This window comes from Euleptes europaea, chromosome 5 (assembly GCF_029931775.1).
Source record: "Euleptes europaea isolate rEulEur1 chromosome 5, rEulEur1.hap1, whole genome shotgun sequence".
Classification (NCBI taxonomy): domain Eukaryota; kingdom Metazoa; phylum Chordata; class Lepidosauria; order Squamata; family Sphaerodactylidae; genus Euleptes; species Euleptes europaea.
Window position 1 is genome coordinate 64749860 of NC_079316.1, and position 14856 is coordinate 64764715.

A 14856-nucleotide genomic window follows, 5' to 3' on the forward strand; every position below is an offset into this window, starting at 1 on the left:
CTCAGCCGGAGGCCAGGTCTACCAATAGGCTTTTATGGCGGTAGACCAGGCCTCCAGACGAGGACTCCAGATGGGGAGGGGGAAATGGCAGGGACTTACAATTTAATTTTTATCAATAAATAAGATCACTATTAAGTATGATATCAAGTTTTATTCAGTGTACCTATAGTTTAATTAAGACTTAAAACTTTAATTAAAGTTTATTAAGTTAATAAACAGTGTACCTACCTATATAGTTTAAGTTTAAGAAATTTGGCTCTCAAAAGAAATCTCAATCGTTGTACTGTTGATATTTGGCTCTTTTGACTAATGAGTTTGCTGACCCCTGCTCTAATGGATCCTCTGAGTGAAGCCACTTACTAGGATTGTCCGTTTATCCAGAAACTCACAGTAACATAAATGAGGCAGAAAGAATGAGAGAAAACCCAAGATTGTGCAGTGAACTTCTGGCTGAGCAGGAACTGAACCTGGTTTCTCACATCCAAATATAGCACTTAAGCCAGTTTCACCGCAACAAACCCAGGTTTTCTACTGAGTGTCACTCAACAAGGAGTCACAGCCAATTTCACCTCTTTGACTTTACCTGTATGGCACACATGTTGTCTAACATCAATTTATTGCACTCACTTTAGGTACTTGATCTTTTAAAAAATAATTTATTTAATGTTTGTTAACTTCAATTATACCCTGCCATTCTTCCCCATGGGGACTTAAAGCAACAATACCATTGTCGCCTCCATTGTCTCCTCACAACAATCCTGTGAGGTTAGGCTGAGACTGTGTGACTGGCCCAAGGTCACTCAGCAAGCTTCCATGGCAGAGTGGGGATTTGAACCTGGGTCTTCCCAGATCCTAGTTTGACATTCTAACCACTATACCACACTGGTTCTCTTAGGTATATAAATGTGTAAAGAGGTGCAGAGTGGCTCTTATCTAATACAATACATTGTTTGTATTAAATGGTTTGTGGTTGGTTTTAGAATGATGTGACTCCTAATCCTCTCTCCTGTATCTCTTTAAAAACCAAATTCATGTAAGATGTGTGTGTGTAAAGTGCCTTCAAGTCGCAGCCGACTTATGGCGACCCCTTTTGGGGTTTTCATGGCAGGAGACTAACAGAGGTGGTTTGCCAGTGCCTTCCTCTGCACAGCAACCCTGGTATTCCTTGGTGGTCTCCCATCCAAATACTAACCAGGCCCGACCCTGCTTAGCTTCTGAGATCTGACGAGATCAGGCTAGCCTGGGCCATCCAGGTCAGGGCTCATGTAAGATAAAGAACACCAAATAAATCTGCTAGAAAATCCAAAATATTGTACATTATTATGCTGTTGTACTTTGTCTCCCTCCCATTAATGGTCTACAAGCCTATTTTTATATTTTGAATTCCTTGTCCATCCTAAGAGGCAGTTCCCAATTTGTTACCTCTCAATGTGTTGGTAGAAGTGGGTTCTCCTGCTATTGGGGATAGATTGCATCGGGAAAGGGTGTTCAGTTTGGATTCTTCTATAGTTTTGCTTTTATGTAGAAAAAGAAATCCTATAGTTTCATGATAAAAATGACGTCATTGAATTAGCAGATCAGCATGTCACAATCAATGAACAATAATGTATGATGCCCTTTTGAGAGAACCATGTAGTAAAAGGGAACTGTCGTTTGTAAGTACAAAATAGATGCCTGGAGCTGGATTATTATTACTGAGTAGCTGGCAAACGCAATTGTTCTCTAGGCATAAGTGCCTGCTTTGAAAAAGGTTGAATCACAGGCTTCAAAGGGTAACAAACAAGTGTCATCTAGTTCAGTGTTCTGCAGCAAGAGAGTCCCCTAAATTGAACCCCTACTGAACAGATTCTTCTTCAGCACTGAGATCTTTCAGGGTCTATGCCCAGTTAGATTGGCCACATATTTGTTTTGGATGCAGGGGTTTTGGGATTTTTAGCACTTAAGGGAGCAATTTTAAGCACTTAAGGAAGCTATTTTTTCTACTATTAATTCCACTGCTTTAAAAAATATGGATGTATTGTAAATTGCCTTTTGTCAACATATTTCACCCACTGGAATCAGTTGGTATGAGCTATCAGTAGTCTGCAGTTTTATTTTTCTCACGGATACTCAGTGAAAATAATATGTGACGGTTTCTAAAAAGGCCTGTAAAGAATAATTGAAAGGGCAGAGTTGAATAGGATATTGATATTGAGTTTATATTCTTGATTTTTTTCTTTGTATACATTCTGTATGTGAATATGTATTCCTATGAAGGAATAGTGTATTTATGTGTTAGAGACAGCCGAAGAAGATTGTTTAGTCAAAACACATTTGGTCTTTTATGCATTTTCACAAGAAGGCTTTCTTATTGATAGTATTGATATATCTATTAAAGAATGATTGTTTTATTTGGGATCCATATGTTTTTGAAATAGATTCAATCTGTTCCTCAACTTTTTGTGGTTTACTGTTGGGTAGTTGGTTGTATGTTTAGCTTCCACTTTTTTTCCGTTGTACGTTTGTTTTATTGTCATATGGTGAGATCCCAGGTTGTACCCTGTCATTGTACCTAGTAATGAGCCCTGATTCAAATGAATGGTTTTTGAAATTCTCTGTGGTCTTGTTTGCACAACATTTTTGCCTAGTGAGTAACCAAAAGCTGAATAGCCTTTGCACCAACAGATGAGAATTTGTAAGTTGCAGCAGCTGCCGTTGATTCAACACCAGCAGAGTGGCTCAGTTGCTAAGATGTGGGCCTGAGATGCTAAAGATTTCTGTTTATCACACCTGAACATGCTACACATTTCCCACAGCTCTTTATATGGTTTAAAATCTCTCACATGAAGACTCTGAAAAGTCCTATCTTGTGTAGTATGAAACTCACTGCTTGGAATAAATGAAGAGTCAGACAAATTCCATGGTTCTACAGTAATGGATAGCTAATGATACATGTATATTACTAGACTGATGAACCAATTATCTGCCTTTTAATCTTTATAGCACAATCCTAGACGTGTCTACTTGGAAGTAAATCCAACTATGTTAAGTGAGGTTTCCACTAATGTGTTCATAGTATTTCAGCCCTTAATTGCTTCATCAAATGGCACCCTGGAGCAGCTATTTTCTCCGCTCTACATATATACCAAGGAGCCTGTGGCACAGAGTGGTAAGCTGCAGTACTGCAGTCCAAGCTCTGCTCACGACCTGAGTTTGATCCCGACAGAAGTTGGTTTCAGGTAGCTGGCTCAAGGCTGACTCAGCCTTCCATCCTTCTGAGGTCGGTAAAATGAGTACCCAGCTTGCTGGGGGTAAAGGGAAGATGACTGGGGAAGGCACTGGCAAACCACCCCATAAACAAAGATTGCCTAGAAAACGTCTGGATGTGACATCACTCCATGGGTCAGGAATGACCCGGTGCTTGCACAGGGGACCTTTACCTTTTTTTACCTTTTACATATATACCTGCTCTACATTCTCTAAAGACATGCAAGCCCAGGGTAATAGATAGAAATTCTGAGGGCCATTTCACATTGGAAAAATGACATATGGAAAAGGACTTTCTCTGTGCTTTCTCTAGTCCAAAATTGCGCCCTGTTGCTATTTACCAATAAAAATGTTCAGGAGATCCATTCATGCACAGTGTAGTTCCCATCTAGTTTGCTCTTAAATTATACCAGAATCAAAATAGCCTGAAAAAAATAAGGTGTGCCTAGCTAGTTGAATGCCAGAGTTGCCAAACTCCAGGTGGGGCCTGGAGATCTTGCAACTGAGGTCCCTCCTTCCCAAACCCTGCCCTCCTCAGGCTCACTCCTAGATCTCCAGGAATTTCCTAACCCAGAGCTGGCAAGCCTGTTAAACATACAACCCCGCCCATTAAAATTTACCTGATGCAGATTGACACCCATTAGTTGAATAGACTGACTGTTTAAGTGATTCCTGATGACATCCTTTAAAGGTTGCACCCCTAATTTATAACTTTCAGTTTGGGCATTTATTGTATGCATGATATAATTCCAGTTTACATTTCTGGCATCAAAAAGCCCTATTATCCATTTAAAGACTACACAATGTGGGATTTGTCTGTGTTCCTTGTAGTGCCTGGGTAAACTACAGGAATACAATAATTTTATCCTAAACAGTTGCTGGTTGGCTTAGAAAGGGATGGCCACTTTGCTCATTTCAAATAAACATGTTTAGGATTTTCTGATAGCATTTTAAACCTAATCTGAGAATGTCTGGAAGAGGAAAATGACTTTTACGTGCTGGGGACCGTGTTCCATTAGCAGTAATTTATTGTCCTTAAGAGCATCATAGGAACTTTTATTGACACAACAAAACACAGACATTTCCAGTTTCTTGTCACATCACCTTGCATTTGTCCATTATGAACCAGCATCAGATTGTTCCTTTTATTCCTAGAGAGATCTTTACATTTTTAAAGTCTGTTTAGAATTCATAGAACCCCTTGAAGGGAGAAGAAGATCCCATTCCGATGGTACTTCTGTTAATATGCAGAAATCACCATAATTCATAACTTATCACTGGTCTTCGGTCCCTAATTTATATGTAGTGTCCCAACTAATGGGGTGGGGACGGGGGAGAGATGGGTGCATTCCTATATTCCCACATTATTACTGTGGTTACTCTTTTACAGTTTCTCATTCTATGTTCGTGCACTGCCTTCTCTGTCCATTTAATGCCTCTGATAAAGCATCCTCTTGCCCACAGAAACCCATGACAGGATAAATCAGTTCATTTTAAAGTTGCCATAGCACTTTCTGCCTTTTTTAATGCTTGGGGAAAGTTTACTTTCTGTCTACTTTTGAGAACCGTTTATTGGCTAAAGGCAGGAGATGACATTTTCCTTTCAAAGTTCATCCCCCAGAAGAGTACAGATGATGGTTTCCCTTCCCCATCTTGCCCAATATGAAGTTAAGCCACACGCATCATAAAGGTACCTAAAGGGTGCTCACTAATATCTAACTCTGATGCAGCTTGTATTATTTTTGTAAAGGTGTATGTTCAAACACAGGTCAGATCTCATCATAATCATGCAGCTCTCATCATAATCACATGTGAAACATAGGTCTCTACTTACATCCGTCTGAACTTCTGCTATGCCTACGAGGTGGCATTTACTGCTTGGTGCTTAGTCGGTTAAATGCCAAAAGGTTTCAAGAGCAGTGTAAACAGTCAATATAAATACAATTTGCATGTAATGACTGGATTCCTCTAACCTCAAGGGATGGGGAAGATAATTTGTCAGATGCCTTTTAGTTAGAGACAAATTTCTAGAAAAAAAATAATTAGGTTTGTAACACCGCAGTCAGTGTGTCTCCTTATTGATCAGGGAGCTGAAGCAAAGTTGCCCTCAAGGCTGTGTCAAGTGCTAAAAGAATACTAGGCTTTGAAAAGACAGATAAAACAATGTGTGATTTAGCCTGGTCATTAGCTAGCTTTTATTTTGCTTGACAGAACCTCCCTTCTTGTTAGAGTAACACACAATATCGATACTAGTCTTTCCTTTTTGAGCCCACAGAGTAGCTCTCTTTCTTTCTCAGCCATTAATATTTGGCCATCTAATTTCCTTTGACAAAGATGACAGGTTATCTGTGTTTTAATACCATGGGCCCGGCTGCTAGAGCTTGATACTCTCACACTACAGAAGAAATGTTTCAGGATATCAAGAGAATGAAATGGAAAAAATATCGAGGTAGAACAAGAATGAGGTAAAGCAGAACATAAGAAAAAGTGGGGATGGGAATTCAGACATGACATGGAAAACAAACAAAATGGTTTAGAAAAAACTCTGCACAGGGTAAGAGTACATGAAGCTAGATGGAATTAGACAGATTGAAATAATATGTGTACAGGAACTGAATGGGGTTTATGTGTTGCTTTAAAGCCTTTTGGATACTTAGGGCACTTTCACTCAGCCCAAATAATGCACTTTCAGTGAACCTTAATAATCGTTTGCAAGTGGATTTTGCCAGTTCAAACAGTAAAATCCACCTTCAAAGTGCATTGACAGTGGATTGAAAGTGCACTATTTGGGCTGTGTGAAAGTGCCCTTAGACTATTTTAGAGTGAACAATGAAGCCTTCTACATATTGGATTGGAGTCAGCGCAACATGTCCATGGGTGCAAGGACATCCCACCTGAAAAGCTTGACTTTTCCAGCCTCCCTACTCCTGTGACAGCCTATAATTTGAAGTCCACTCTAATCAGGAACAGAATTTTGGGAGGCATTTCTGGCTGCTATGGGGGGGGGGGCAAGAACATTGTGTTCTGCAGGTGGAAGTCCTTGCACTTGCAAAAATGCTGTGCTGGATCCAACCTATTATGTAGAGTGGGTAGGGATGCCAGCCTCTGGGTACTAACTAAACAACCGCAGCACTAATGACTAAATAGACGCAAATATGCATAGTAGCGTACAATGCCATAACAAATGCAATGATAATATGTACACACTTCATATACAATAGAGAGATTGTTTCTCAAGCTTAGTGAATAAATTCTGTAATGTACTGAAGACTAATTAAGATAATGGTAGTTTATGAAAGCACGATGGAAACAGGAGCGAGTGGCGAAAGGGGTAAAATCCCATTTCATTAAAGCGTCTTCAATCGCATTTTCATCCGCTCAGAGAGTAACGTGAAATGAGGGCTTTACAGTGGTTTCCACAAACAACCTGGTCATACAGTAATGTGAATTCACATTAATTAGTTGAGGATAACACTAGTCACCTTCAGACAGATGGCATACTAGCTTGTATGAAATGGAAATCTTTATGGAGACCCCATAAAGTTTTCAAGGCAAGAGACATTCAGAGGTGGTTTGCCATTGCCTGCCTCTGCGTCACTACCCTGGTATTCCTCGGAGGTCTCCCATCCAGATACTAGCCAGGGCTGACCCTGCTTAGCTTCTGAGATCTGACGAGATCAGGCTAGCCTGAGGCAATTATCTCCATAATTATCAATATTAATAAACTATGTTTCTATGTGTTATTTTTTCAATACTGTCTGAAGAATTTCATAACACAGCATTTCTCCATTGTTCTCCAAAGTAGCCATCTTCCGAAGAAGAAACAATGTGCTGTATTAATATCAGGGCTGCTGACGTCATGAAAAAAGCTATTTAGAACATGGCCTTATAATCTCCACTTGCAATTATATTTTATTGTTGCTGTCCTTCTTTTGTTTGATTTTGTAGTAATATTTTTGACTGCTGTTGATTCATATACTTTTTTTTTAAGTGTGAACATAATTCCATGCTCTGCTGTGTAATATCCAGTGGAAACCTGACCACGGTGACCTTTAGATACTACCACACTGTAAGTATTATTAATAATATATCTGTGCACAAATAAGTACTCTCAGAAACAATTACAGCCATTTGTACCAAAGGTGCTGACAAGATCCCTTTTAATATATATTGGCTTTTTGTATCTGGCAGTGAGAATGTCAGCTCCTAGGAGGCAGAGAGAGCCTTAGAGATGATAAAAAACAATGATTTAAACTTGAGCACTACTAAATAGCCATTGTCAACATGAACTGAGCTGAGGAAAAGGCAGCAGAAAGGGGCAGAGGAAAGAATAATTCACCAAACAAGAGGTCTTTCATGTCAAGATGTTTACAATATAGTATACCTTGTCAGAAGCACACTTGTTCCTCTCCGTTCTGTGCACAAAACACGGAACATTTTCTATGGAAATAGGCTGCAATACAACTAAATGCTATTTCTCCTTTGATGTTTTCTGAAGATGCAATACTTTTTTTCTGATGCAGAATGTCTATTGATGTTTCACTAAGGCACTATTTAGTAATATTATTGGCTATTGATGAAGCATTACTAAAATAATTAGGTTTTTTCCCTGCTGAGACTTCAAAGATAAATTTATTTACATGTGTAAGATACACACTTGTTATTATTTTATTTTAAGGTTGAAATATATTACTGTTTCCTCTCTCCTCCAGTCTGTTGTATGCAGAAGAAAGCTTCGTGAGGTACTTACAAGGATTTGCAGGGAGGCATGTCATTTTCCTCTCCCCTACTAATTCCTGTTTCCCTTCCCTGAAAGCCCCTACAACCTCTCCCCTTTTCCTGCTTCCTTTTCACCCACCAGCCAACCTACCTTTATCTGCTCCTCCATCTTCAGTTTTCCCTCCTATCCCTGGTGGCCTCTTGCTGGGAAAACTCTGTGTGGTTCCAGGCACTTGGTCGGTGGTGGTGGGGGGGAGCTGTGCAATGCTGGCTGCTGGCCCAGTTGCATAGTGCGAATTGCTGGGCCGGGCTCAGTTTCAAACTGGGGGGGACCTTATAAGACTTGTAGGGGCACCTCACTTTCCCCTATATGCCCCTCCCTGCACTATTTCCTCTTTTCTCCTCCTGACAATTCCCATATCCTCACTTTTCCCTGCTTCCCTTTCTCCTTACCCACCAACCTTTTCCCTGCCCCCCCCATCTTCAACTATATTTCTTATTTACTTACTTCATTTATAACCCACCTTTTTCCACAATGGGGGCCCAAAGCAGTTTACAACATTCTCGCCTTCTCCATTTTATCCTCACATCAATCCTGTGAGGTAGGTTGGGTTATGAATGTGTAACTGGCTCAAAGTCACCCAGTGAATGAGCTACCATGGCAGAATGAGCATTTGAACCTGGGTCTCCTAGTTTAAAACTCTTACCACTACTCAGCAATTGTTTTCACAAGGGGTAGCTGCTGTTGAATAGTAGCAAGCAGCTGGACCTGGGTGAGTCATGCAAGTCAGGTGGTAGCATTGCCCAGTGGTTTCTGCCAGGCTCCATGAGTGCTTCCTCAAAGGCCAAAATAGCCCCAGAAAAGGCTATTCCCCCACCCAGCCCCGAATCTGGACAAGGAAAGAGACTGTAGTCTGTATTTAATTTTATTCTGCAGAGTTGTTAGCACTGAACCAGCTCTTTGTACCAGATTACTTTCTAAGCCTTGGTTAGTGTCACTGTGAGGGAGGGGGAGAGTAGAAGACTAAAAAATGTAGAAGATAACACAGAGGGGGAGCAAACAATAGTGAAAGGGAAAAGGGACAGCTGAAGGTAAGGAGGGGAACATAAACATTACTGAATGAACTAAGAATTAGCAGATAAAAAACTTTGCTATCCAAGTAACTAATGACTTCTACAAACCTTGAAGGGAGAGGTTTGCCTGAAACTTGGGAGGGGCTGTGGATCAGTGGTGGAGAATCTCCTCTATATGTAGAAGCTCCCATGTTCAATCCCTGGCATCTCCAATTAACCACTTAAAAGGATCAAATGGTACGTGATGAGAAACACCTTTACCCAAGGACCCTGGAGAGCTCCTGCCAGATTAGATATTACTGACCTTGATAAACCGACAGTATGACTCAATATAAAGTCGCTCCATGTGTTCAAATGGCAGGTGGTGTAGGGGAGAAAGAGACTGACACACTGTGCCAGGGTGAGAAGCAAAAGAGTTTAGGTAGGTGAATTGGAGAAAAGATAGGGGAGGGGCTGGCTGGCTGGGGGAATCTGAATGTGGGGGGAGAAAAAAGATAAGAGGTAGACTGCTGGCGCTGCTGGAGGAGGGAAGAGGACAAGGAAGAGGGAGAGAAAGAGTGGGGAAATGACACGCCATGTGTCCTTACAGGTCTCCCATTTGTACATATCATTATCTGTTGGCCCCAAGCAATCTATCCCAAATGTGAACTGTATATTCATTTCTGATCTTAGCCTGGTTTTCTTGCCACTCTATTACTTCTTGTGGCTAAACACCAATGCATATGACATCTCTTAATATGAATTAAGACTATTTCTGATTGACTAGAAGCCATGTGATCCTGTAGCTCCTCTGTACCTCTCCTTTTTGGAGGTTCTCTTAGTTAAGAGACAAGCCAGCCCTGGTTCTGAAAAAAGCATCCTTCATTTTCTTTTTAGTTAAGACCAGCAACTGCTCCCTTGCCACATCAGTGATATATTGTTACTAGATTTCATTTACTGAATTTAAGTCTGTGCCACTTTTGAGAATTTGGGTGGCAATTTTACTTCCCAAATTCATCTTAGCATTACACAACATATTGAAAGGGATGTTTGTCAAATCCTACTAAAAGTTATTGCCATTTCTACTTCATAAGAAAGAAATATGCATAACGGGACATTTCAAAACCTTTAGTGTTTTGCCTGATAGTTGACTACTTTGGTCACCAGCTTTTGAATACTGAAGGTTCATCAAGAGAAGATGCTCAATCAAAACTGCAAATTCACTCAGAGATTGTGATAGCCATCCTATCCACTCAGAGTTAAATCTCTATGGCCTTTTATGCAGTCACCCCCACCGACTGCTTCGGGGTTTCCTTTTGATTGTGCATGTCTTTTCTGCCTGTCAGAGGTCACCTCACTCTCCCTGTGTGTTTTGCCCACATTTCCCAGATTCTGGCTAAAACAGCATCTGGAAAACATGGGCCAAATGCACGGGGAAAGCGAGGTGAGCTCTGACGGGCGGAAAAGGCATGCATAATCAAAAGGATGCCCCGAAGAAGGTGACGGGGATGACCGCAGGGAAATGTCCCTGCATAAAAGCCCTTTGACTTCATGGGACTTCAGCTTCTGAGTAAACATGTACAGGATTGGGTCGCAAAACTCAGGCGATCATTCTGGAACTTCTGGTTGTGCTAACTGAAAAATCGGAAACTAAGATTTCCACATACAAATGAGAATTTATTCTCTTTTTCAGTTGGATGTTTTTTCAAATTAATGCATTCCAAATTAATTCCTTGTGAACTAGTGCTGTACTACTTGTGGTAGCCTGCAAATCACCCAAATTAATAATCTCCAGGCTAAACATGGTAACAATATCATTGTTAGGGCCTCACTACTTCATAGACAAAAAAGATTACTGCCCAGTGTTAATACTGTAGCTGTTCATGTTATACAGCATACGAACAAAAGAAGATCCCCACTGGATCAGATCAATGTCCATCTAGTCCACTATGGACAAATTCGTAGAGGATGGGGCTATCAATGGCTACTAGTGGCTACTCCCTCCAGTACCAAAGGCCTCCAGTACCTCTTCAGATCAGTTGCTGGGTAGCATGGGCAGGAGGATGCCATTGCCAACATCCTGCTAATGGGCTTCATAGAGGCAGCTGGTTGGCTGCTGTGTGAACAGAATGATGGGCCTCTGCTCTGACCCAGCAGGGCTCTTCTTACGTTTGTTTTTCACTGTGCCCAATCAAATACCCCACAGGCTGGGTCACAGAGGCCTGAAACGTCAAACAGTTGCTTTCAGATATCATAAAGGTATGCTTTTAACAGAAAAGGCCATCTTCCTCTGTGGAAGTATCTAAAAATACCTGTTTCATGTAGAGATTATCAAAGTAGGCTAAATCCACCACAAAATAATATAAGGAAGTGGATTAAAATAACCGTAAATTAAATGTTAACATGTGGAAGTTACTCGGTTACTTAGATTCTTACGAAGTCAGAATTGGGGGGGGGGGCTAACCCAATTTTCTCCCTTTCTGTCTCCTCACCCCATATTCCTTTTATTCTCAAGGTGAATGTTTTGCCTTTTGGATGAATCATGTTCTATCACTGTTCTTAATAGATCATGATGGGTAGCCGCGTTAGTCTGTCTGCAGCAGTAGAAAAGAGCAAGAGTCCAGTAGCACCTTAAAGGCTAACACAATTTCTGGCAGGGTATGAGCTTTCCTGAGTCACAGCTCACTCTAAAGAATGGACTTGTAAACACAGCCCATAATTTTCAAGCTGATTACTTTAGTAGCTGTGACTAAACAGATGGAATCCCATTGATATCTATGGTTATTACTTCCAGTCCAATCTATTTCAGCTAAACAGCAGCATGCAAGTAAATGTATCTGTTCCCATTTAGCTTACATAGGAGGGGAAAAGTTGATTTATTTTTTAAAAGCACATCCATTAGGGGAAAACCAGATTTAAACTTTAAAAAAAGGTTTTATTGCTTTTCTATAGGGTACAAAAAGGAAAGCAGGGGAAAAGGGTAAATTGGGAAAAATACATCATTTCATTTTTGTGCTCACGCAACCCACCTCCTACTTCTACCAATCTTTAATCAATACCATATTTTGTGTTCTACCTAATCACACTAAAACACACTGGCCATTTATGCATGGGAGGTTTTGCCTTAGATTTGCCGCTCTCTCGATGCACACTTTCCCCATCCGGACTCTCAAAACTCAACAATAAGCCCCCATGCAGAGTTTTGAGAATTTGGATAGGAAACATGTGCATCTAGAGAGCGGCAAATCCAAGGCCAAACCTCCCCTGCATAAGGGGCCCCTAACAAACCTGTTTTCCCCCGATTTGAACTTTTAACAATGACCAACCCTTGATTTGTTCAAACCGGCTTGTGGTTTAACGAGGACGCTAAATATTTGCAGTGGGTCGCCGTGTTAGTCTGTCTGCAGTAGTAGAAAAGGGCCAGAGTCCAGTAGCATCTTAAAGACTAACAAAAATATTTTCTGGTAGGGTAGGAGCTTTCGTGAGCCGCAGCTCACTTCTTCAGACATTCTAGCTGTATCTGAAGAAGGGAGCTGTGGCTCACGAAAGCTCCTACCCTACCAGAAAATATTTTTGTTAGTGTTTAAGGTGCTACTGGACTCTGGCCCTTTTCTACTGCTCAATATTTGCAGAGCGAGGCGCCGCTATGAACAGCCGAGCGTCAGCCGCAGATGGACAGGCCGGCCAAGGCAGCTGGCGGCCACGCGCCCTTTCCAGGCCGCCCTCCTAGCACTTATCCCTTGCACAGCTGTCGGTGCGGCAAGCAGCAGCGACGTCGAGGCCACCTGCAGTCCAGGCGACGCCTCGGCGCTTCCGCAAGCCCGGCGCGCGCCAAATGACCCCCCGGGGGCTCTGCAGAGGGGCTTCGCCTCCCTCCCAGCCGCCTGGGCGCAGCGCGCCTCGCCCGCTTTGCGCGCACGTCGCCGAGGGGCGAGCGCGCCCATTGGGAGTGGGAGTTGGGGCTGGAGGGGGGGGGGGAGCCAGGACCTGGAGCGAAGCGTGTCCGGAGAGGAGTCGTGGGGAGCGATAAGGATCAGGCGTGACGTCAAGGAGGAGTCTGGTCAGCGGAGGCGCCCAGCGGCGCCGGACTGCTGCTGGCTCGTGGCGGCTGGAGCCCAGGCAGAGGCGGACGGAGCAGCCCAGGGGACGGAGACGCGCCCGCAAAGGCGAGTGGAGCCTGGGCGCGCGGCGGCGCGGGGCAGAGAATGGGCGGGCGGGGGTGGGGCCGCGGGAGGAAGGGGGCCGGGGAGCCGAAGGGCCCAGGGGGGGAGGGCAGCCGCCGGGGGTCAAACCCAAAGCCGCGGAGTCCCTTTGAGCAGGACCAGCGGAAACAGCGCGCACGGTCCTGCTTGCAACTTTCCCACATCACCCTCCAGAGCCGGGCTGAGGAAGAGGTGTGTGGCTCAGCGGGAGAGCGTCTGCTTGGCACGCTGAAGGTCCCAGGTTCAATCCCCGGCATCTCCAGTTAAAGGGACTAGCCAAGTAGGTAATGTGAATGCCCTCTATCTGAGACCCTGGAGAGCCATGGAAGGGGGGCTGTGGCTCAGTGGCAGAGCGTCTGCTTCGCATGCAGACGGTCCCAGGTTCAATCCCCGGCATCTCCAGTTAAAGGGACTAGCCAAGTAGGTAATGTGAATGCCCTCTATCTGAGACCCTGGAGAGCCATGGAAGGGGGGCTGTGGCTCAGTGGCAGAGCGTCTGCTTCGCATGCAGAAGGTCCCAGGTTCAATCCCTGGCATCTCCAGTTAAAGGGACTAGGCGAGTAGGTAATGGGAAAGACCCCTGCCTGAGACCCTGGAGAGCTGCTGCCGGTCTGAGCAGAACAGATGTAAATACCTGTAGGGAGGGGCCGTGGCTCAGTGGTAGAGCCTCTGTTTGGCATGCAGAAGGTCCCAGGTTCAATCCCCGGCATCTCCAGTTAAAGGGACAAGGCAAGTAGGTGATGGGAAAGATCTCAGCCTGAGACTCTGGATTGCCGCTGCCCGTTTGAACAGACAATACTGACTTTGAAGGACCAAGGGTCTGATTCAGTACAAGGCGATTTCATCTGTTCACGTGAGCCCTGAGGCTAGAACAATGTTTTGTGCTCTTTTGGCTGGTCCCGATGATCTTATGTGACTGTGAGGGATGGTGCGAGGAGGGAAAGACTGTTTTGGAGGCGGAAGGAGAGATAACAGAAAAGGGGGGGTGTTCAGGGTACTGGGAAGGGAACAGTGCGGGCGCTTTCACACCTGCTGAATAATGCACTTTTCTTCCACTTTCAATGCACCTTAATGATTGTTTGCAAGTGGGTTTGCCAAAACTTACACATAGTAAAATCCAGCTGCAAAGTGCATTGAAAGTGCATGATTTGGCATGTGTGAAAGCGACCTGCAGGAGCCTGGCCAGAGGAAGAAGCAAGTGAAGAGCCATCTAGCCAAGGGCTCTAGTGGTTCAAGTGCCCCACTGAGATGGGGAGACCTGGGAACTCCCCCCCCCCCAAGTCTTGATGCTCAGCTTATGACCTTGGGCCAGACACCGTCTCTTAACATATCCCACAGGGTTCCTGTAAGGATGGAGGAGAGCATGAGAGCAACATCTATGGGGCTCTGAGCTCCCTGGAAGAGGGATGGGATACAAATGTGATATCTGTAGAGATAGAAAAATAGACTGGACCATGGCTCCAAAAATTGAAGCTAGCACTGAAGTCCCTGGTTGTCTGCATAAAATTGAAAATATCCATTCTTGAACAAGGGGGTTATCGGGTACGGCAGCAGTTGAATATGGGCTGATAGACGTGGGAGAAAGCAGGGGTACATTAATGAAAACAGTATGAGGGAAAACCAGTGCCTCGGATAC

The 14856-nt window shown here is 43.6% G+C and overlaps 2 non-coding genes across 2 annotated transcripts; both read left to right on the forward strand.

The window, feature by feature from the left end:
• Positions 1-13549: 13549 nt before the first annotated feature.
• Positions 13550-13622, forward strand: TRNAA-CGC (transfer RNA alanine (anticodon CGC)). The gene has a single exon. It is a non-coding gene; the product is annotated as a tRNA-Ala (tRNA).
• Positions 13623-13689: 67 nt separating this feature from the next.
• On the forward strand, positions 13690-13762 carry TRNAA-CGC (transfer RNA alanine (anticodon CGC)). Its single transcript has one exon. It is a non-coding gene; the product is annotated as a tRNA-Ala (tRNA).
• Positions 13763-14856: the final 1094 nt, after the last annotated feature.